A 17,724-nucleotide genomic window follows, 5' to 3' on the forward strand; every position below is an offset into this window, starting at 1 on the left:
GGAACAGATCAGCACAAATGCGAGTGGAGGGATCTTTAAGGGCAAATTAAGCCCTATCTTTTAGGGATTAAGTTAGCAAGGACATCAGACTGCAAAAGTGCCAGCAACAGACAGACCTACAATATTAACAGTTCCATCTATTTGAAATGAAGAGCTTTCTCTCATATCTGAACACTTGGATAAATGAATACTAACCATAGATTTCAGACTTGATTATACATCCACAAACACAGATTTACAATATATATGTGAAGGGATCTTAAATATTAAGCATTTACCCCTCTAATTTTTAAACAGAAGACAGAGGTATTGAGAGGTTCAATAACTTATCCAAGGTCATGACGGAATTGAAATCTTACATCAGCTCATGTTTTTTCTAACATACCTTGCTTCTTTAAAACAGAAGTCCGTATGAGTATGTGTAATTCCACATGCATACGAGATTTTAGCACTTTTCAGGACTAACTCGAACTATGAATAAAAGTAGCATTCATGTATTAAATATTTAAGATTACTTATATTGACTTTCGTTGGAAGTTTTATTTCCATATCAATTAGATTTGAATACATTCACCTTTCCACCAGGATCAGGAGTTAAAGTGTCAAAGACAGATAAATACAAAAAGAAAATCATCTGTGCATGACTTTAAATATCATTCCTATTCTTCCCGGCATAATACTACCTGCAAAATAAAACAAGATAAACCTCCAAATATTCCCACTGTTACACAACTAATAATTTTCACATCTGGTGAATTCAGTGATGTTGGTCATGATACAAAAAAAATTGTCATTTCACTTTATCGCAATAGATACTAATGAGACCATCTCAACCATGAGGTTGCTGACAGTTACTTTGCAAGTTAGGAGCATGGCTTTTGATTTTCAAAGATTCACATTTAAATACTTCACCAATGGAACTTCTTTCTTTGACAAAGTTTATTAAAGGATTCATTAATTAACTTCTTCTAGCCTGGCATGGTACCCAATACTTGGCTTGTTGAGCTCTGGTGGTTGTTGCTCTGTGTGTGTGTGTGTGTGTGTGTGTGTGTGTGTGTGTGTGTGTGTGTGTGTGTGTAAATATGTTGAGACTTAGATACCAGCAAAGGGAAAGGAAAAGTGCTCTTCACCAACTTTCCTGCTCCAAAGCACACCCTTCTCTTTTCCGCCAGCCTCTGTGTTGGTGTCTCCTGCAGCTTCCAAACCTTTCCAACTTCCCAAGTGCACGCGACCACCTACAGAACCACAATAATGGGCTTCCCCTTGAGAGAGCCACACGGGACTTGTGTTCATTCCTTTCATGTAGAAACAGCATGCAAGATATTTTATGATTCGTTTCCCCCCTTTTTGATAAGATATGAAAGAACTATCAAAAGAAATTCAAAATATTACCATTTTCTCAGAATGAGATGAAGTATAAGGCATTCTAGGTTCATAAAGTGAGAAAATTGTTTTTACTGCTTTTCTTGCTTGATGCTTAGAAAACAAGAAGTGGTACCTTCTTGCATTTTTAGTAGATTCAGAACAGGTTGCCTATCTCCAGTACTTTAGTTATCCTAAGGACTAAAGAGAATAACATCAGAACTGATATTGTTTGCTTATTAATAAAATTTAAAAATGCAGTCTAAAATATGTAAGGAGAAAAAAGTGTTCTCAAATCACAAGATATTGTATTCATAAATCGTATGATATTCTAGCAACATATTTTGATTGTTCTAGCTATTCAGTCACTATAAAACAAATATTTTAATGTGACGCACAAAATTACCTAAATATTGTGGCCACAATGTGCAGGATTGTAGAAAGAGTCAAAGAGCCTTCCTCTTTTGTGTTATTTTAATCACATTTTCCCACAAATTTTTAAAATGTCAAGGTTGTTCACAAAATTTAAAAGATGGACATTTTCATGTTCTGTATTCTATAATTAAGTCATTTTGTCAGTATCTCTCCCACATCCTTTGATTTTTTCAATGATTTTATGATTTCCAATTCCTGAAATTTTAGCAATCTTATTAAATTCTCACTTTAAAGAAGACAATGATCAATGGATTTAGTATCATATATATTATATTTATTCAGTAACCTAAAGTGATATAGTTCTTCTCATCTGTTTTGCCTGTGTAATGTTTAATTCTCATATAGAGAGTATAAGCACTATATTAGTATATTTAAACCAAAGAACTTTCAGCTCTATGGTCTTTGTAATCACTCTGTATTTGACTGTAAAACGCACGCTGACAGCATTTTACTTGCTTTGCCAATAACCTTGTTTATAAATGACCTATTATCAAATTTCAGGAAAGTTTGCTGCCAAATCATCACTGGTTAATTTTGCAGAAAAAAAAATCAGCTTAGCCAAGTGCCATTTGGAAAATTCCAAAACATGTTTGTAATAGAAACCAATTCAATATTCCTTTACATTGGACATTACAATTACTCAGAAATTCAACAGGCCTTTTTTTAAAAAAAGTAATGCCTGGAAATTTTAGAAAATAAACCCAAATACGGCACTATTTTGGTTATTCTTCTCCATTCAGTTATAAAATCAAAGATAAGAAAGTACAAATTTCAGAGCCATCATGATATCTATAAACCAAATACAAAATTTAAGTGGATTTACTTTTTTACTTATTGTTCATGCTATTCTTGGTAATTTGATTTGAATAAAACATATATTCACCTCTTCATTTTGGATCATTGCCCCCACCCTAAACAAGCATTATTCGTCTGTTCCCACAGAAAGGAAGATAAGTAATAGTACAGTGAAGCCTCCAAGTACAATCTAGCCCAGTACAGACAGCGTAATAATGATGTCATTAAGACTCCGGGCTGAGTGGGTTTCAGACAGAACTGTTGTATAGCTGCAGACATAAATCTGAAAGAACTTTTTGGCTACATTCTCAGACTTACCTTGAGAGATATTTAGGAGCTCCAGCAAAAGGAGTTGAGAGAAAGGCACTCAAAAAAAGAAGGTGTGCAGATTGCAGACAGAGATGTAGGCCCTATAGGAGCATCTTTCTGAGATGCAGGAAGGAACAGTTTGTTAAATGGATAAAGACAGAGGAACAATCTGAAGAATAAGAAAACAGAAAACAAATAAACCTTAATTCTAGCACAAATAAATGAGAGAAAGGCAATTGTGGGGCTGCTCAAAGCCTTTTTGCCTGGCTGAATGAAAGCAATCCCTAAGACTGAATGGGTAATGAGATCCTGGCTCCTGAGATTTTAGCTTTCTTAATCATGTTCATAATTAATTCAGGAACATTGATAATTTCATTACATTCTTTTTGTCTTATCAATAAATGATGTGCCTGCACTTTTGGTCCTGTGTACAGGGAGAGGAGAGATGCTTTGGGTAATATTGCACTAGGAATAGTGGGTATATATGATCCAAAAAGGTGAAGTGATAATTATTATCCTTGACCAGCCTTCTATTATCCGAACACAATGACAAGCAGCTACAAATAATTAATAAGCTTTTTATGCAGAAATGCAAAGCCTTTGAAGAAAAAATCCGCTGCAAGTAAAATCCCTTCCTGAAGATTATGTACATAGCACAACATGCTTCTGCGGGGCACAGCTTGAAATGGAACTTGCTGAAATGCCTGCATCACAAACACAAGAAAATCAATCATCTCCTTTTAAAATATCATCTTTAAAACTTTTCTTTGTCTTATTGCTTTATTAAAAAAAAATCTGTGTCCTTCCAATTGTCTTCCTAAAGTCCTTTCTAGGATCAGCTTACAAAGCTGTTGAACTGAACTGAAAATCTCCGTTTTAAAAACCAAGAGGGAAAGCTCTGTCATTATCTGTCAGTCATCATCAAAGGGACCCTTCTCCTTTACAGTTTTTCACACACACACACACACACACACACACACACACAGAGACCCATGTAAATTTCCGCAACGCTATCACTCATTAGTTTCACCAACCATTTTCAAGGGTTTAGAAAGAATGTTTGATGCCATTTTCTAGCATAAAGCGGGAAGACTATGGAGTCTTCCAGATTGTTTGGATAATTAGCATTGCACTAAAAACTTGTCAGTGAACAGGAGCTGCAAATACAAGGATTCTCCTAATTGGCAAAAGGATAACATTACATTTTAAATACATGGCTTAGTAAATAATCACTGCTCAGGTACATGTGAGTAACAATACTCAGACCAACTGTCTTTTGAGAAGACCAAGATGGTAGGATAAAATATCAGTAGTAAGTAGAAACCCTTCCATGAAAGTGTCTCTGAACTAATTGTGCTATTAAAGATAAAAACAATTCATACGATGCTAAAAAGGATTCATGTTGACACTTTGATCTGATTACTAAACAAAGTAGTCTCTGAGCAGGCACTGCAGAATCACTTAGTGAAGCAAGCTCTTGCCCATGACATTGATATATGGGACAGAGAAGATGTATACACTGGGTGGATTTATCAGCAAATCATTGACTCAATTTACTCCCCCAAGGAAGAAACACTAGTCCCTCAAAGAGAGTTCTTTGTTAGAACCACTAGTAGGGGATTGGTATTGGCAAAACATTCAATTTGGAAATAGTCCTGCAGAAGATTCATAAAACAATGACTTAGTAAGTTAACAGACAAAGCTTTGTACATCTGCAGCAGATTGTTTATAGAACATTAATGTACTTTATTAATTTCATCAAATTATTTCTTTGTGATCTCAGTTACACAGGCTTTAGCCACCAGCAACCTATTTTCAAACTATAGAAAAATATTTTGAGAAATTCTACTTCCCTTAAAATAACTTTGCTTTAACATACAAAATATCATAGCCATTCAGACCAGTTGTTATTTAAAATACTATTAAATAATAACTAAATATTGGGCTTTGATATTCATCTCCACATGTTCCGAACATTTTAGTTTTGCCTTTTAAAGCTCCACATGGGATACACATTGCAAATCAAATATGCCAATCAACAGTCTGAGTTAATGAAGATGCAACATTGAGGGGGACAGAAGCTAGCATTGCTAAGTCCTTTCTGAGAAAATTCTGTAGGAGCAGTAATACTACAAAGAAAAGTAAATATTTATGATGAAATGTAGTTTGTACTAATGTATTTTCAAATTCCAAAGCTTTTGCATATTTATCATCAACCTAGGGATCTTTCCTAGTGAGCTCCAAACCTACATGGATAACTCCTGTGATTTTCACATGTAGATTTCCTCATTAATTGTGTTCCCAATAATTTATTACATTTCTTTTCCAAGCCTGCTTCTTGCTGCCCAGTCTCTGGGGATGACACTACCATTTACACTTCGATTTATCTGCTAACCCAAGAAAACTTAGACATTGCTCTGGACACATTTCTTAAATAGATCTCCAATATCCATTTCTTATGCTTCAGTCTCCCAACTGTCTCCTTCCCATTCCCACAGCCAAAAACCTCACTAAGTCACCAGGCCCTGCTGCCTGAGGGAGTGTGTGTGTGTGTGTGTGAATGTATGTGTGCATGTTAACATCCTTGTCCTCTAGAACCACTGTCTACCTTTTGCTCTCACACTGCTACCCATCATCTTTCAGAGTGTAAATCTGCTCATATAATTTCCCTAATTTAGCTTACACTGGCTCTTCATTATAATCCTATAAAATTGCTTTCACAGCTCATTTCTTCTGGCTCCTATACATCTCCATTAGCCTCACCCACATTTTCCCTGAGCACAAGGACCTACTTTCTGATCAGATTTCTTAACTCAGCCTTTGGCTGCGTGTAGTTCTTTTCCCTTATTCAGTGGCCAATGGCCAATTATTTTCTAATTGGGTTTGATTACATTTCTAAAGATTCTTCAGTTATTCCTTGCAATTGATTCAAGTTTATACTGTAATTGCGTCTTTATCAGTGGAACTGGTGGGATTCTACCAAGCTAAACCCATGGGCTTTTTTGTTGCTTAGCCTCCCAAGAAGACGCACCACCCACAAGCCTTATTCTACTTGTCTGCAAACTTTGCTTTTTGCTTCCCCACATACTGAACAGTGAAAGTTTCATCTGTGTTTACACTCAGAAAACTGCAGTCTATTCTTAGACATGCTCCTTTCATCTCATGATAGGGGTATTTTTGATCCTTTGCTACAATTTTTCTATCAAGCTCAGATACATTTTTCACTTTCATCTGTTTTACTTCTGGGTTTGATTCTTCATGAGGATGTGAAAGTTGCTGGGATGAATAAAATGAAATAAATTAACTTGGATACATATTATATAAATATGTCAAACTTTAGAACATTTTGAAAATATTTCTTTGTATCTTTCTGTCTCTTATTAAAAATAATTGAGAATGTTTAGTATAATAAAAAAAAGCTGTATCCCTCTCTTTTAAAGTGTTAAGATTTTTGTGTGATCTCAATATCACCTAATCAGAAGTAATATAAAGACACAGGAGAGTGTATGGAATATAATGGTTGGTCTATAAAAATCTTTGTTAAATAATAAATTAATGTAAATCGATACTATAAAACTCAGTATCTAGGATGTCACTGTACCTTTCTATCTGGATATTTGTAAGGAACAAAGTGTCAGTTTATTATTAACTAGGGCATTGGAATATGTGATATAGTTTACAAAGTTTTCCATGAATAGTAAGATTTCTGAAAAGTAAAATTTTCTGGCAATTTCTTTATCAGTGATAATTCAATTCCTGTTGTCAGCAAATAAAAGTAATCTAATAGCAAAATATCCAAAAAGAGAAGGGATAGAGAGTGTTCAGGAAGCTATCCTAGATCAATACAGAGGTAAGTTACCAGAATCCAAGTGAGAAAGTGGCCACAGGACGCTGAATAGCTGAAGCCATAGAATTTGTAGGAGAGGAGCTGCTCTATTATTTGGGGGAAAAAAAGGTGGTAAATGCACCTTAATCTATGATCTGACGATGGAATGCTTTAAACTTTAAAATTTAGTTTTATGAGGGCATTAACATTAATAATGTTACTAACATTTTTAATTTATTTACCATTTCTTATTTATTATAATTTCAATAATATGTATTATTAATTTATTGTTGATTTGATTTATTTTTAATCTATTAATAACATTAATAAATGTCATTCAGAATATGACATTTTTTAGAACATGACAATATTTGTTTACCAGTCACAAGAGAAAAATATTTAAATTTCACCTATGGTTTCCTATTTTAGAAAATTATTTGTTTTACATTTGAGTTTCAGAGTTATCTTCTCTCCCTATTGGTAATTCAGAGGCCCAAATAAGAGCTAGCACAAAGTTCTCCAAACTCAAACAACATCTTCTACATTAATTATCCATATATGAGACGATGGCAAAAATCTATAAAATTTTGCACATTTTAGAACTTGAAAATATCAGCAGCTAAAGAGAAAAATAGGTCATTTCACTTATACAGGTTAGCAAATATACTACAGAAGTGATTTTTTTCAGAAATGTATTGAAATATTCTTCTTTCGTGTTTTCTTTTTTTGATAAAGGACATTTCTAGAAGCTATTTATTTTTCGGTAAGACATTTTTAGAAGATGTGTGTTCAGTGTTTTCTCGGTGGTACATAGCTAGTGTGGTTAGCCTGCACTAGAATTCTACAGAACTCTGGCCTCAAACACTGTATATCCTTTTGGTTTCGCGGAGATATACTGGAACTGAGGAAGGCTGACTTGTTTTGGCTCATCAGACTCATAAATGGCGAAAACAGATTTCCCCTCCATATTGAATGGCCTCTAGTATAATGAAAGTGATTGAAGGAGTAAAATTCAAATGAATTAACCAATTAAGAATGACCTAAATTGGGGCCAGTTCTGCAGCACAGCAAAGGAAGCCACTCCCTACAACATTGGACTGGCATGCATATAATATCCACTTGAGTCCTGGCTGCTCCCCTTCTGAGCCAGCTCCCAGTTAATGTACCAGGGAAAGCAATGAAAGGTGGTCCAAGTACTTAGGGTCTTTGCACTCACAAAGGAGATTTAAAAAATCCTGGCTCAGGCCATTTGGAGAGTAAACCAGCAGATGATTCACTTTCTTTCCTCTTAACCTAACCCTGGTCCACTTCACCTTTTTAATAAATAAAGTAAATCTTTTCATCATTATTGTTTTGCATGATACAATTTTGTATGTAAGGATTCCTCCATCCCTCTTCTCTCACTCCCTCCCCATTTTTCCTACCACCATTTCCTCATATTATTATAATAGTATAGCCCCTTAGTAACATCTACAAGTTTAACATTCTACTATTTGTATTATAGCATTGTAGATATTGGCAATGGTGGAAAATCTAGTATTCTGTTGTTAAGATATATTTAACAGTTTCATTATGAATCCTTTTATTTGGGAGTAGAGATGTATATTGCAATATATCTTCATTTTTTGCCATGTTAGTCTCCATTACACAGTTCATCTATGAAAATATATGTATAGCTTTCTTACCTATGTATCTATTTGCTTTGTATTTAGTGTGAATGTTGCCTATATCAGAAAGAACATATGATATTTGTCCTTTGGGGACTGGATTATTTCACTGAGCATAATGGTCTTCAATCGGAATCATTTTTGTTGCAAATGGTAGGATTTTATTCTTTGAATGGCCGAGTAGTATTGCTTAGTGTAGATGTACCATGGTTTCTTTATCTACTCCTCTTTCGATGGACATTTGGGTTGTTTCCATGTCTTTGCCACTGTGGATCCTGCTGCTATAAATATAGGGTCGCAGGTCACTTTCTCATACCAGATTTTACTTCCTTTGCATATATTTCCAAGTGGGAGACTTGGGTCATATGGTAGGTAAGCTTCAGTTGCCTTAGTACTCTCTACACTGACTTCCATAGTGGAAGTCAGTATAGCACATTATACCGGAAGTCAGTATAGCGCATTATATTACGCTCCCACCAACAATGGAGTAGGGTACCTTTTCCCCCACATCCATGACAGTGGGTGTAATCAGTTTCTGTATGTAGGCCATTTTCACTGGATTTAGGTGGAACCTCAATGTGGTTTTTACTTGTGTGTCCCCAATGTTGAGCCTGAGCTTTTTTCACATATCTATTAGCCACCTGAATTTGTTCTTGGAAAAATGTCTGCCCATGTCCTTTGTTCATTTTTAACAAGGTTGTTTGTTTTGCTATTTTTGAGTTTCTGAAGCGCTTTTTAAATCCTGAATATTAGCACCCTATATGTTTAAATACATTTTTAAAAAGAAAAATTACCTAAATTTATCTTAGACCTACTATGTATGCGTGGTGTTACCTTTCATTTGTCTTCATCATGAAGTTGGATTCCAACTAACGGGATATTCTTTTCATAAACATTCCTAGAAAACACATAGTTCTAAAGGACACCAGCAAAGAGAGGCACTTGTTGCAGTGCAGAGAAGGGAAGTATTGGCTACATCACCTTTTGGGGGGAAAGTGGTCAATTTTAAAACCCTAGAAGTCTCTCAGTAAGACTGAGGCTCGACTAAGGCCAATGAGAGCAGAGTTCTAGGTTCACCAGGCAGGTCTCAGGCCTCAATCTCCCCCTGAGGTACAGAATTGTTTAGAGTAAGACCGAAATACAACAAGGAACTGTCCCAGGAGACACATGACGATTCTGGAAACATTTTTGGCTATCACAAAAGGAAAGTGCACCAAGCTTCTGGTGGTAGAGAGAGCCAGGGATGTTTCTAAACATTCTACAATACACACATGCAACAAGATTTGGCTGGCCTCAAACAGCTCTCTGATCACTTTTGTTCTCCTCTCCGACTTGGTGAGGATGAAATGAAGGAACAGAGGCCACATGCAAATTCCTCTGCCTTTGCTTCATTTAGGTAGCTGGAGAGAGAGTACTAAAAACTCAGTTTCCTCTCCCTTTCCATCTTGTTGGTGTTCAATGAAAGACTCCTGGCCTAGAAGTTAGGATCCTGGACTTTGGAGCCATAGATCTGGTTCTGGTCCTAGCTTAGCTATTACAAACTGCAGAACTGCAGGAAAGCAATTCTTCTATCCTAGCCTATTTGTTTCCTCATTTGTAAAACTAGTGACACAAGTTTCAGCTCAACTTATTTTCTCAATCAATAGTACCATTCCTTTGTCTAGATACCTTTTGTTAACTTTTTTTCCTTGCCTAAACTACTCCTAAACTCTTCGTTAAGCATCAGCTGCAAGTTATAGTTGTTCTGATTCAGTCTCTTCGCTGTGGGGAACCACTCCCTTTCTAAGTCGTCCAGTGATTGTTCTCTCTGAGTCCAGACGTAAGTGCACAACGAGGCTTGATTAATTACAACGTCCCATCTCTCTGGCCATCCTGATGTTTGGAGAAGAGGAGAAAATAGGACGAGCAAGAATCATGCAAGTCCTCTGCCAGTCTCACCACCGGGGCCTTTGCAGGTTCAGGTTTCACACGTCCAACCATGAATTTGAGAAGTGTTTGATCTCTGGTTAAAAAATAAATAGGAAAACTAGGGCTGGGCAGCCTGCAAGAGCAGACAACTAGAAATACTAACAGGTATTTTGTTCCAGGCTCTCTCAAATTATAATCCTAAAACATGTGTACGCTCCATCTGATTGCTGAGCATTCCTGCTGCCAGGACGAAAGGAGAAAGGCACTGATCTGAACTGGAAACCATCAAGCTGCCCTACATTGGCACACCCAGTACCTGGTCTACATTTGTTCTGTCACCTAATCTTTCGTCCTCTTCACACATTCATCTCCCCAAGTAGAAGCTTAAGAGCAAACGGGGTAGGAGAGGTCTCACTTCCTTTACCACATGCAAACAGATACCGTATTTCACTGCATGTAAGACACTATCATTTTTTAAAGCATCATATATTTGAGCCACTAAGAAAAAAAATGGTGCCAATTAAAATATGCAAGGCCCAGAACTCTAAAACACTTTCCAATTTCACTGGTAAAATGATGCTTTTTTAAAAAATATTTATTTTATTTTTATTGGAAAGTCAGATATACAGAGAGAAGGAGAGACAGAGAGGAAGATCTTCTGTCAGATGAGTCACTCCCCAAGTGAGCGCAATGGCCGGTGCTGTGCCAGTCCGAAGCCAGGAGCCCGGAGCCTCCCCCAGGTTTCCCATGAGGGTGCAGGGTCCCAAGGCTTTGGGCCATCCTCAACTGCTTTCCCAGACCACAAGCAGGGAGCTGGATGGGAAGTGGAGCTGCCAGGATTAGAACCAGAGACCATATGAGATCCTGGCGTGTTCAAGGAAAGGACTTTAACCGCTAGACCACACCGCCAGGCCCAAAATGATGCATCCTAGACTTGATGAGGTGTCACGAATCCCAACATTTTGCCAGGAAAACTAAAGGAATAAAATGTGGCTACCAGGAGGTGAATAATTTGCTACCTTTTAACATTATGTCGAGGCTTTTTAGTGAGTTTATTTTAATTAATTAGTTTATTTATTTACTCATTTATTTATTTATTATACCATACAAACTGCAAAGTTTGATTGTGTAAGAAAGGTCTAATTTAGGTGTTTATAAATAAATATTAATTTCTTCTGTTAGAGTCTTCCCCATCAATACTTCCTTTATATGGAAAAATAACAGTGAGACTGGGAGTTAAGAGTGATCAAGATCAGTATTACAGAAAAAAGTGAGCTGAGTCAGTGTCGTGGCTCAGTGAGTTAAGCTGCCACCTGTAGCACTAGCATCCCGTAAGGGTGCTAGTTCGAGTCCAGCTGCTTCACTGCTGAACCAGTTCTCTGCTTATGTACCTGAGAGTATTTGGGCCCCTGCATCTACTTTGGAAACTTAGATGAAGTTCCTGGCATCTGGTTTTGAGATGGCCCAGCCCTGGCCATTGCAGTCATTTGGGGAGTAACCTCAATGGAATCTCTCTCCCTCTAACTCTGACATTCAAATAAATAAAATCGAAAATTTTGAAGAGAAAAGAAGGTACGGGTCCAATATCAGAAAACTGAGCACAGAAAGGGCATGTCCTTGTGACTGACAGCTTTTAGCCCTAGAACACTGTCCATTCAGTTCTTCATTTTCAGAAATATCAGGAAATTGGACAAGGATGTTAACTAAAGGAAGAGTGCTTGTAGAAGAACTGCTGAACGCACTGAGAGTTTTTTTTAAGACTTTCCTTTTCCCCTGTATTAGATGATAATCAGCGACGTAGTCATGCTACTTGCCCATTCTTCAATGCAGTCTGCTGTAGCACTTTTTACATGGTAAACCCTAAGAAATCCCAATTCAACAGAACCCAATTCCTTTAATACATAAAACCAGAAGGGAGCAAGGGTGAACATGCAGAGGTGAGGGGAAGGAAGCATGCAAAAACTAATGCCAGAGGGAAAAGCGGGAAAGCTGCTGGTTGAGGTAACTAGAAACATTAGGCCTTGGGATTGCAGTGAGACAGGGAAGGGACACGTAGCAGCACTCATTGCCGGTTCTGAGGTGAACATGGGCACAGCCTACAGCACCCAGTGAGTGAGATTAGAATGGGGGCACCATCATTGTGGCATGGGGGTGAAAAAACAGCTTAGTTCACCCCCTAAGAACAACTCTGGCACAACTACATGAAGATAGAGTTGACTCAGTGCCAGTTGTGCCACTAAAGAATGTAACTTTCAAATTATTTTAATCCTTGAATTTTTTCTTCATTATTTGAAAAGTACAAATCAAGATCCCTGTTCCTGAAGGTGAATCTGAGGACTAAATTAGCTATATTTGGAAGGTGTCAAAACGGTGTCAGCCAAAATGTACGTGTCCACATGCTTCTGGGGAAAGCAAGAAGACCAAAAAGTGCCCAGATTTAATGAACTCAAATGTATCAAGCATCTTAGTAGGTGCTAGAGAGGCACAGATGTGTGGGAAAAAACAGCAACCTCTGTCAAAAAACAGCACATAGTAGTAGCAAAACACATTGGAACCCAGAGTAGAGACTGATTTTGCCTTTAACAAGGCAGACAAGTAGTTAAGACACAAGTTCAGATGCCTGTATCCTGGACAGGACTGCCTGAGTTACGGTCCTCCTCCAGCTCCAAGTGAGCCTGCTGCTGCGAGCAGGTAAGGATGGCTCCAGCAGCTGGGGCTCTGCCATCGCGTGGAAAACCTTGAAGGAGCTCTGGCTCCTAATGTTGGGGCGGAAAGTGAATCAGCGAACAGACGTGCTCTGTCTCCTCTTGATGATGATAATGATGGGTGCCAGAAAAAATAGTTCAGTTAACTCAGGGTTGGCAGTTGAAGAAGATGTCAGTGAAAAGAAGACATTAAGATGGGGTGTTAGAAGATCAATAAGAATTGTTTAACTTTCAAAATTTAGAAAGAAATGGTGTTGGTGTTTGAGAAGATTGAAAAACCAGGACTGGCACAGTGACATACCATGTTCATCCTCCATCTGTGGCACTGGCATTACATATTGGTGCCAGTTCAAGTCCTGGCTGTATGGGTTTTTGGGGAGTGAACCAGCAGATGGAAGATTTCTCTGTCTCCTCTCTCTCTCTATAACTCTGGCTGCCAAGTAAAACAAATACATCTTTTTAAAAAACTGAACAACTTTGAATATACATTTCAAATTTTAAAAATACCATAATCCAGTCCCCTGCAGATGGCAAATAAGCACAGATAACAATGCTGAATATGACTAGCCATCTAGAAAAAGCAAGTTAAAACCACAACCATGCTGGCGAAGCCTCAAAGAAACTGGATCTCTCATACATTGCTAGGGAGAATGTAAAATAGTAAGCCACCCTCGAAAACAGCTTGACAGATTTTTAGAAAATGAAACATGTAGGCTCCATATGATACATCTCAGCAGGCTGCACCATCCCTTGAACATTTTCCTTGGAAAGATGGACATGGGCTCCTCCAAAAACCTCTATATGGGATTTTTCAAAGCAGCTTTATGTACATCCACTAAAAATTAGAGCCAGTTCAGATGTCATTTATCTGGTAAATGGTTCAACAAACTGTGATATACCCACACTATGGGTTCATACGGTCAGCAGTAAAAGGGAGTCCCTGTTGATAAACACACAACAGATGACTGCTAAACATTACATTGAGTGGGGGCAAAAAATAATCCCTAAAAGTTGTGTATGAGTTATGTTTATAAAACATTTTTAAATTATAAAACTTTAGACATGGAAAAAGTTGAAGATTTTCCAGAAATTAGTAATGGGAAGGACACTGTTCTGTATTTAGTAGCAAGTAATGAAGACACCTAGGATATCTATTCAAGGCTTCAGGAAGCAACATACAGACAGAAATGAGCACAAGTTCAATTGTGGAAATCTGAGTAAGATCAGTGAATTCTGTCTGTATCAACATCCTGGTTACTATTTTCTCCAAAAATATTAGCATTCGATGACATTAGCCAAAATATCCTAGAGATCACCCTGCATTGCTTCTTACAACAGTGTATGAGACAAAAAATTAGAAAGAATTTCACCAACAAAAAAACATTATTGCTTTATATTGTAAAATACCTAAGGTTTCTTTTAATCTAATTTAGAAATATTTTTAATGCTCTTCTGTAAGAACTTATTGTACTGCTAATTGCAGTTGCAGCTTGATATCTGCTGATAACGAAGTCTTATCTTGTGTGCAATGGCTCCTCCCTCTGAGAGCCGCCATTCAATGGATCTAATCCCTATTACAGCAATGCTGCAGTAACCACAGTCCCTTTGTTTCATGTGCTTTGCTTGACCCTGAAGTTACTCATTTAAACACACTGGTGCCAACTCTTGGGCACTCACCCAGTCCACCTTCTCTGGCTTCCCTAGCAGTCGGGATTTTGTGACCACACTTGGGGCAGTAAAACGTGGTAGCCATTCCTTTCTACCCTGCACACCTCTTCTAAATGGATACAAAGGTCCAGTGGAGGACCCCACAGTCCTAGCAAAAAACAAGACGCCAATGGGAGAAATCCGATCCTCTGACTGGCAACACGCAAGTCCACTCACCATTGATAAGTCAATTTATAAGGCGGTAAGCCCTTGAACTTTGGGTGTTTGTATATCACACAATGCAATACTATTTCCTCCATTTATTCTCCACACTAGACTTCAGGCTTCTTGAGCATAAGAAAGGTGGGTGCAGTTTCATTGTGGTGCCTGGCATGAAGAATCTGCTTCATCAATGTTTGTTGAAAAGCATATTCTCCTCCCTGACACTTTGACCTTTCCTGCTGTTTTGTTGCCTTTGAGATACCTGCCATATCACTTGAACGTGATTGAAAACTCCAGCAGTCCTGAGATGGGCAAAGATCAGTATTATTACTTGGTTACTTAATTTTCTGCTCTAAGAACATATATACTTTATTTTGGAAGTTAAAACACACTTCGTTTATCTGAGTCTTACTGATTTGAATGTCATTTAATCTTAAATCCAGTAAGTTTCACCAAATAAATGTTTCCAATAAGCTTTAGTGAGAGCTCATGTTCAGACACTTTCATTAGTTTTCAGAAAATACCACAAGACACTTACTACTGCACTATGAAATTGTATAAATAATTAAATTCAAGCCTCACATATCAAAATAAATTACCTAAATACTTTTCATGATATATTGTCCTTTTACTTTGTGGTTTGGCTTGCTTACTAGATAATTTGCAAAAAATTCACTCATCAAAAGTAGGTCACTGGGCCATGTGACTAAACTTCTGCCTATAGACTTATGCCTGGAGTTTTGCTTCAGTAAAAGATCAGTACATCTTCATTGTACTGTATCTTAGTATACATGTGTAAATCAAATTCCAAAGGAAATAGTACTAACATTTAATTTACATGTAAACATACATGCTTTCTCTTTAAAGCTGCTATATTTTGTATATTATTTAATATTCCCTTATAATATTTTAAAATATTTCTACTATTTGGATAGCCACACCATCACAATATTTGACAAATGGAAAAAAATTTTCAAAAGCACAACACCTTTCTTTACAAAAAAAGAAGTTGTATTTTGTGCCACTACCAGAATACTACTCTCTGCCAAGAGCTGAGTTGAGACTTAAGCTCATAACACTGGCCAGTGATGGCTGGGAATTCTCAAAGATGAATTCCACACTGATACTAAGGTTTCATAAGGTCAAATAAAATTTTGCTTAAAAAATGTTCGATTTGGGCGATTTAAAATCATACACTATTACAAAAGAAATGAGTTGGCTGTGGTTTCTTAAGATTTTGTTCAATGTCAACAGATTTAATTTTGGAGGGGCTTTCCTTTATATTAACTTTTTAAATAAGTTGTCAACATTTTTTTAAACTTCTCAAAGTGCACATCCTCTTCAGCTGCCAGTAGTCACCCTCATTAATATTTCCATTTTTATGGATTGATTTTTTACTCAAATTCAACTTTCATCTGTGTGAAATGTCTTATTCTCTGAGAATAAGTATTTCTATTATTTTTAGTAAGCTGCTTTGTTGCCTTCCCCACTTATCTGGATGCCTCTTTAGCTCATGTAATAACATTTCACATAATGGCCCTACTTCTTACTTATGTATCCTGTGCTGCTGTTTGTAATTGTTATATCAGTGTTAGCATCAGTAATGACAGTCTAAGTAGTAACAAACAACCTGAAGATGTCAGTGGCTTAAAGAAACATACTAAAACTGTATGTTCAGTGTGGGTCAGTAGGGGGCTCTGTGGATCCTGATCACTGGGACCCACGCTGAGTCAAGACCCATCTCCTCCTGCACTCCCAGGACCAAGGAAGCCTCCCTGGCACCTGCCCAAAGGCATTTCACTTCTGCTCTCCAACTCCATCATTAATCTTGCAGATATTTTTACTGATTTTTTTTTATTACAGGCTTGTGCAAACACCCTAATGAAATTTTTCTTTAAAAGTATTAAATTTTGAAATATTTCTATTGAATCAGCTTTGTGTAATATTTCCTTCAACTGTCATTTCCTTTAGACTGAAATTTTAATGTAAATTGTGCATAGTATGCTCTGTAGATCTGATTTTTATTTTTAATTTGATGGATTTATTTGTACTTAACTATTCATTAGATTTGCCAGGCATTTATCTATTTGTATTGAATCTCTTTCTTGGATTGGTTTTTCAATTATAAATTTTACTTTCTAATTTGCTAATTACTTCATTTGACTTTATCACTTACATTTTTTACTTTTTAGGAGAGTGTTTTTTAGGCTAAGGGGCCTAAGCATTTCTAACTAGATTTATAAAATAATTTTCATTTACTATATTATGGTAAGAGAACTTGACCTGTATAACGTTACAAATTGTAGTTTATAAATCCTTTAAAACTATATTAATAGTACATTCCACACTCACATCTCCCATACTCATGGGGGGTAGATAGAGAAAGAAAGACTTTGTGTGTGTGTGTGTGTGTGTGTGTGTGTGTGTGTGTGTGTAAGAGAGGAGAGAGAGAAAGAAAAAGTCCAAATTTGGTCTTTCCCTGATTATAAAATATGTCCAACAGTCTGAGATGCATGAATTTATCATTCAATTCAGAATGACTGGATGGATAATGGAATAAGAGTCAACATAAAAAGAAAAGCAGCTGCTACTTTGGTCAGTGCCAAGTCCTAACCACTAGGTGAGAGTTGCCCAGGTATTGACCTCTTTTTTTTTTTTTTAAATCTTAGAGGAAAGACTAAAAGTTACCAGTGCCTCCAGCCTCATTAACAGAAACCATACTGACCAAGTTTAAAGTGCATGTAGGGGCAATAACTGGGTTTTATCAATTCAGTGCTTCCAAACCATACCACCAATGATCCCCATTCTTACTGCAGACTGCCGTGTGGCTGAATGCTAATTTCCTGAA

General features: G+C 37.0%; 1 long non-coding RNA gene across 1 annotated transcript in view; it reads right to left on the bottom strand.

Annotated features, from left to right (window-relative positions):
- The window catches only part of LOC131481558 (uncharacterized), an 88,780-nt gene that overhangs the window by 3,674 nt on the left and 67,382 nt on the right, over positions 1–17,724 (bottom strand). The gene's annotated exons all lie outside the window — the stretch shown is intronic.

This window comes from Ochotona princeps, chromosome 12 (assembly GCF_030435755.1).
Source record: "Ochotona princeps isolate mOchPri1 chromosome 12, mOchPri1.hap1, whole genome shotgun sequence".
NCBI classification, from domain to species: domain Eukaryota; kingdom Metazoa; phylum Chordata; class Mammalia; order Lagomorpha; family Ochotonidae; genus Ochotona; species Ochotona princeps.